This window comes from Arachis ipaensis, chromosome B03 (genome assembly GCF_000816755.2).
Source record: "Arachis ipaensis cultivar K30076 chromosome B03, Araip1.1, whole genome shotgun sequence".
In the NCBI taxonomy this organism is placed as follows: Eukaryota; Viridiplantae; Streptophyta; class Magnoliopsida; order Fabales; family Fabaceae; genus Arachis; species Arachis ipaensis.
The window spans coordinates 49812800-49820018 of record NC_029787.2 but is presented as its reverse complement, the minus strand read 5'-3'; positions in this window follow the sequence as shown (position 1 = coordinate 49820018).

Here is a 7219-nt window from a genome sequence, read left to right as displayed (position 1 = left end):
AAAAACACACAAACTCATAGTAAAGTCCAGAAATGTAATTTTTATTTAAAAACTAATAATTATATACTAAAAACATACTAAAAATAATGCCAAAAAGCGTATAAATTATCCGCTCATCAGGGATCGGCACCAAGAGACTCAGCCTAGGCCTTACGTAGTTGTTTAGCATAAGAGTATGTCAGCATCTAGGTTATGTGTTAGCATGTTAGGTGTTATTGAATTTACGTACCACCAACACTTAGTTGTTTCCTTTTATGTATTTCCATTGTAATTGGGTAATGTCGTCATCATTATATATAGTATCTATGTTGGAAACTATTCTATTAAATTCCATATGTTTTGCTTAAGTTACTTTTTATCCTTTTTGAACGCTCGATTTGTTTTGCTTGAACAACGGATACTTCGGTTAAGCATAAACATATCACAAGTTAAACAAAGGAAACAGTACAGAAAGAGGTAATACATAAGTACGCCATAGGTTATACATAACTCAAATGGTTCCCGTAAACCACCAGCATCTACTCATACCCTAATCGCTAGTAAAACATAAGTAACAGGTGCAACGCTACCTCTAGGAAATCATGCTCTCATGCAGCACATACATGTAACAATAACTCATCCAAATAAATGCGACTCTGTGAAGCAGCATCATGCCCGTCGTACTCTACGAGGTCTATCGGCGACTGGCAGCTTATCCTCATCCGCACCGTCGCCAACTGCCTCCTCCTCCTGTACAACCAGTGTGGGTGGTCTGGAGAACTCACCCACAGTCTGTGGAGGTGGCCCAGAAGGCCCAGTCACAACTTGCGGGCCTACTAGGTGAGCTGAAGGAGGAGTACCACCCAAGGCAAAAGGCTTGTGCGGCATGCCAGATGGAAGAGCATTCAGATCAACGACGAGGTGTGACTGGGGTCCGATGGCAGACTGTCTCTGACGTGCTGCCTCGTCCTCCTGCATGATAACACTAATCTCCTCCAGAAAATGTGAGGATCTGAACTCCACATCAAGCCCATCACTAGTGAGCATGTCCGACAACAAACGACTAGGGCTAACCCATGTCTGGCTCTCATGGAGTGTCTGGTCATCACTGGGGACACCAACAAAGTAATCGCTGAATGCCCCTCTGGCGCCACCGCTAGGACCCTCGCCGGCATCCTCTCCCACACCTGAACCATACCAGTCCCCACCAAGAGAGCCGCTACCTCTAGTGCCGTGCTCCTGTCCACCAACTCCACCGGGTATGCCACCCGCATCTCCTCCATCGGTACTCATATGATCTCCCCTGCCATCCCCTCCTCCATGATCACCACCGTCGTCGTCGTCTTGTCCACCTCTCCCTCCTGCAGGCCTACGTCGACCACCCCTACCACGTTGTGCACGTACACGTCCCCTCCCCTCGCCCGCCTCCATAGCCTGGTCGAGCCACTGCCACTCACGGCCACTCCGACGTGTACCAACACGAGCTCTCCGCTCTACTCTACGTCTATCTGGAACATCATCCACCCTATCCATGTCCGGAACTCGTCCTGGGCCTCGCTGAAGTGCCTCGCCAGGTATAGGAACTGCCCTGGGATCACCAAGTAGTAGCTCCGGTGACAAGAATCTCTGACCATGCTGGGCCCACCAATCAAGAAAGTCATGTGACGGGCTTGGATTCGGAACAACATCAAACCGAAGGACATGATCTGCGTGGCTGTCCCAATGGAAGTGCCAGAACTGCAAGTATACGGGAACCAACGGTCACCGCCTCTACCATCCTTCGCCATCAAGAAGTCAATGTTCAGTGTTGACCGTGGGAGAGGCTGAACTCCACCAAACTGAGGTAGCACCCGATCTACCTGGTGCCACTCTATGACAGCAAAATAAATCAGCGATGTCACACTCCTCCACAGCACCATATGACGAGGCTCAAGTATCTCCGGGTGAACAACCTGGACTACTTCTGGAGTGTTATACGGCATCCAAGTAAACTGTGCAAAGTAATATACGTAGCAGCTATTAGTTAACAGTACATTGTTAAGAAGCTGACATTACATGTTAACTACTTAGCTTTAGAAAAATACTCACATTATCAGCCTGAAGGAGATCTATCCTAAGCCTCCAATGAGCAACCCGAGGTCCTCTCTCGCTCGAGGTCAGGTTGTAACCGGACCACCTGAAATCACATGTGACGGTATTAACAGAAAATTACCGCCAAATTTAAAACATGAACATAGAACATTAAAATAACATCACCTCGACGCCAATGGCCAGCGGACGGTATCATATCCAGCTGGTCTGAAGCCAGGGAACCGCCAGAAGATCCATGACTGAAGCAGCTGCAATGGACCGGCTAACTTGACAACGTTTCTGTTCGCCACGCGGCACATGCACCTATATAACCATGACAAAGTAGCTGATCCCCAGTTGTATCCCCCCATGTCCTCAAGCCTGGCTACATACGGGAGCCATCTGATGTGTAGGCGAGTCCCAAACTTGTCCCCAAATAGCTGAGTCCCCAAAAGCATTATGATATAGGCTCTAGCATACCTCTGGATAGTGGCATCGTCGGCCCCATCAGGTATCTGACCGAAGGTCTCTTGCATCCAACTGCATCTCACTGTAAACTTGTCGATGCAGTCCGCAGGAGGCAATACACCTAAAAGCTCCTGGAACCAAACCCAAGCTAGGCGACCGCCCTGGATGTACCGCTCGAACTCTGTCAAGCACCCACTAACGTACTGTCCATCTATCGACAACCCTAACTGGTATACCACGTCTTGCAGTGTAATCGTGCACTCTCCGAATGGCATATGAAATGTGTGCGTCTCCAGACGCCACCTCTCCACGAATGCACTGATCAACGGCTCATCCAATCTAAACCAGGTCTCGTTCAGCCTCGCAAGATGGTATAAACCAGTCATCTACAAGTACGGAACGATCCTGTCATCCAATCGCATACCCTGCTGTCGCCTCATGCTACCGATACATCGATGAGGCTACATAAACAACATAACAATTTCTCCGTCAGCACCATATGAAAAAATATCTACATAACAATAAATTAATCCTAATAATGACATGAACGGAGTCAAATCACGCAACTGGGACGCACCCAAAATTATTTCACCATGTCATCATATTGGGCATAATAAAGATAATTCGTATACTTATAAAAAACAAATTTAACCAGCCAGCCCAACTCACGCTTTCGATATTCAATCACTAATCTTAATAATATCTAAATGTCAGCCCACATCTACTTCAAAGTCTACTTTAATACTATTCTCTTTAAAAAAAGGAGGTCAACTTCTTCATAGTCTACATCACTCAGATTGGTCCTTCTTATTTGAGTACTATTTTAAATTTTAACTTTCTCGGCTACACCTCTTTATATTATTAAGCCACTAATCTACCCATTTTCTCTAGTTTAAGGCGATTTGTTAAAATTAACAAATCCCGTTCTTTCATAATCTTCACTACTAACATTTTTCAACCCTATTCGTACCAACTACTATTTCTATAATACTGCCTTTGAAATAATAAACGTGAACCATTAAACAATAATTAAAAAAAAAAACTAGCACATACTAACCTCTTCATTGACGACACCAGTAATGTGGGCAACTCCGTCTAGGCGATAAAGTCGGTCCGGATTATCTCCCATCACTATTACTTTTTTTTTTGGAAGGGATTCGGTGGGGAAGGGTTGTGGGGCATATGGTTCGAAAGTGACCTTTTCGAACTATATTTATACTGAAGCTGCTAGTAAATCTATAGGCTGTGTTTCGAATTACAGTGGGTGCAAAACATGCATAAATCTAATTAGTGGGCATAGATTTACTAGGTGCCCCACTTACACGTAAATCGAATTGGCTCCATGAGATTTACTAGGGTAGGTGCTATATATATAAATCGAAACGGCTGCTACAGATTTACATTCAACGTTGTGCATCTCCACATAAATCGAAAGACCCCTATTAGATTTACGTTGATAATGAATAAATCAACCAAGGGTGTTTCGATTTACATAGGAACCTAAATCTCACAATGCTGTTTCGATTTGTATAGAAATGCTGCCTGGGTGATTCACGTGTGGATTTCTGCTTTGGGTGAATTGCGTTACCTGTTTTCCTTCTTTGGTTTAATAGAGTCAATTACCCCAAAAAATATATACTTATTGAAAAACCATCAAATTTTAAGAATAAAAATATCTCATTTTTCTAATTATATTTACAAAAAAACGATATCAAAATTCAATTTCTAAAGTATTCTTTTGAGAATATATATTTAATATTGAGCATTTTTGTTGTATTTAAAATTATTTGAGGACATTTTTCGATACCAAAATTTGAGTGCATTTTTACCAATGATAAAATTATTCGGGTGCATTTTAGTTATTTATCTATTACAAAATTTTTTACTTCTTAAGATAGTTCTATCCGTACCTATGAATATTTAACCCGATCAGAGGAGATTGACAACTTAATACATAGTCGATAACATCGAGTTCGATTTGTCAGGTCAATCTTAATTGTCCAATTCATTTCTTTTATACAAGTATTTAGTAAGGTTCAACCGGTTTAATCATGGTTGAACCAAAAAAATCGTTTTATAATAAAATAATAAATAAAATATAAATAAATACACCAAAACTACATGATCTTATCAATTTACAAACTCAAAAGTTTTTTTTAAAACACTCTTAAAATATATGTTTTCAAGCACTTTTGTTATCATCATCTTCAATTTTACACTCATCACTCAATAAAAAAAATCCACAACCCTAATCCTCTATGATTTCTTTTGGAAAAATAAAATCCCATTCAAGAAGGAAACCATAACTGTAAGTAATTGAGAATATTTGTGAGACTCAGCACCAAGACATAGAACAAATATACATATAGAGGAGTACCAAACAATCCAATTTTCAATTCCATGAATCATAAACAAAAGAGTGTCTAAATATTCACAGAATCAATCTAATTCAGCATTAAAAAGCATCAAAAATCAAATTTTGCAGTTAATAAGTGAAGTAAAAAACATTAGAAATGAGAGTGGCTTGAACCATCGTCTTCTGCATCAGAGAAATACACTACCATTATCATCATCACTCCCAAGACCTCTAACAACAGCATCATCTTCATGATTTACTTGCTCTAAATCAATAACATGGGACATCTGTTGTTCGTTAATTTTTTGAAAGCATCAATTTGGTTTTAAATTAAAACACAGCAACAAATAATCACCTATACTCTGAAATCAATAAATCTATCCACAAAAATACAAAAACAGCATACTCATAAATTAAAAAATAGCAGCAGTAGAGTAACAAATCTATTTTTAGCAATAATTTCGACAACAACACAAAATCAATTTCTTTGATTGACTTCACAATCAGAAAATCACTAATCAGATTCAGAACAGACTCAACAGAGCAATAACAATACAATCCAATTACAATATCACAGCAACCCACTACCCAATAATATCAACAAACAACATTCAAACAATTAATCATGCTTCAACAATTAATCATTTAATCATGGTTCAAGCAAACAGTTTTTCAACAATTAATCATGCTTCAGCCTTCAAGCAATCAGCTTCAATAATTAATCATGCTTAAAGCAATCAGCTTCAACAATTAATCATTTAATAATGCTTCAAATGGGTGTTGACCCTATCTGTATATGAATGGTGTTGCTGAATGAAATGATAAATGTAGAACCAACAATTAATCATACTTCAAGTAATAACAGCAAGGTTTAGAAGGTAGAACCAACAATTAATCATACTTCAACAATTCTTATTACAACAAACTAGATTTATACCTAGGGTTAGTGAAAGACAGGGAAGAATGCAGAGCTGGCGGCGACAAGGACAGTGGTTGGGGTCGAAGGTTCGAACAGAGCTGGAGCTGATGGAAAGACTGCGCGACGGCAACTGGCACTGACGGTGGCTGCGATTTCGACGGCTGAAAGGAAAGCTGGCTGCGCGAACAGAAAGCTGGTTGAAAGGAACTTGCGACGGCGGCAGTGGCTGGATGGAGATTGCGGCAGAAGCTCGCGGTGGAGACTGGACGTGGTGAGAGCAAGAGGTGAGAGTGGAGGGCTGGAGGGGAGGCTCGAGAATGGGTCTGTGCAGTGTGGGTGTCTGGGTGAAAGAGTCCTAGGGTTCCCTTTTGGGGCCAAGTCAAAATGCTTGCGTTTTTGGCAAAATTCAAAAACCGGACAGAGCTAGGGACGGCAGCGGCGTGGCTGCGCGACGGAGGCTTCGACGTTCCCACGGTGGCTGCGCGATGGAAGGCGAGGAAGCTTGCAATAGCTACTGCGTAATGGAGGGGAAGGGAGCGAGACCTGTCGCAACGGCGGTGGCTAAAGTGAGGGACGGAGGTGAGCTTGGGAGGATGGAGTTAGGGCTAACTGGCTACTAGAGGCTGGATCTAGGCATCAGGAAGGAGGATGGACTATGGAGTTACCGAGAGAGATTGAAACGGCAACGTTTGACTATGTATTCAAAAACCGGCCGGATCACGGTTCGATTCGACCGACCAATTTCTGGTCAGTTCACCGGTTCAATTCCGATTTTTGAAATCTCTTATTTTACTTTGTTCGAACCGTATTTCTTCACGGTTCACGGTTCAACCAGTTTGACCAACCGGTCCGAACCGATTTTCAAAATCTTGGTATTTAATATTATCAAGCTAATTATTTTAATAAAACATAAATAATATTTGTTATTATAAAATTTAAAAGGATTAAATATTATATTTAAGTGAAAATAATTATTTTATGTGAATTAGGTCGGACAGAATCAGATTGAGAAAGTTAAAAATACAAATATGATTCAAGTTTATGAATTTAAATCCACATCTAGAATTAGAACTTAAATCTTGTTTTAGCCTGTCTATTTTCTAATCTTGAAACTCCTAGCAAAATAAAACTAAGCAATAGTGGATCTTATAATAAAACAAAAAAAAAAGATTTTGGATAAAGTATTATGACCAAACATGAGCGCATGACAAGTGGGATAATTTTATTCAATTGGTTTAATCATTTTTTATTTAACTAGTTTTTGGTTCAACAAAAAAAAAAAAAAACTTAGCTTGACCAACAATAAAATTGAACCACATATCTTGGTCTCATTGTTTGGTTATAAATTTATAGTACTTCATCCAAAAGTATTTTTACTCCACTTTATTTGGGAATTTTTCCTAAAAGACCTCTAACTATTCACTTTT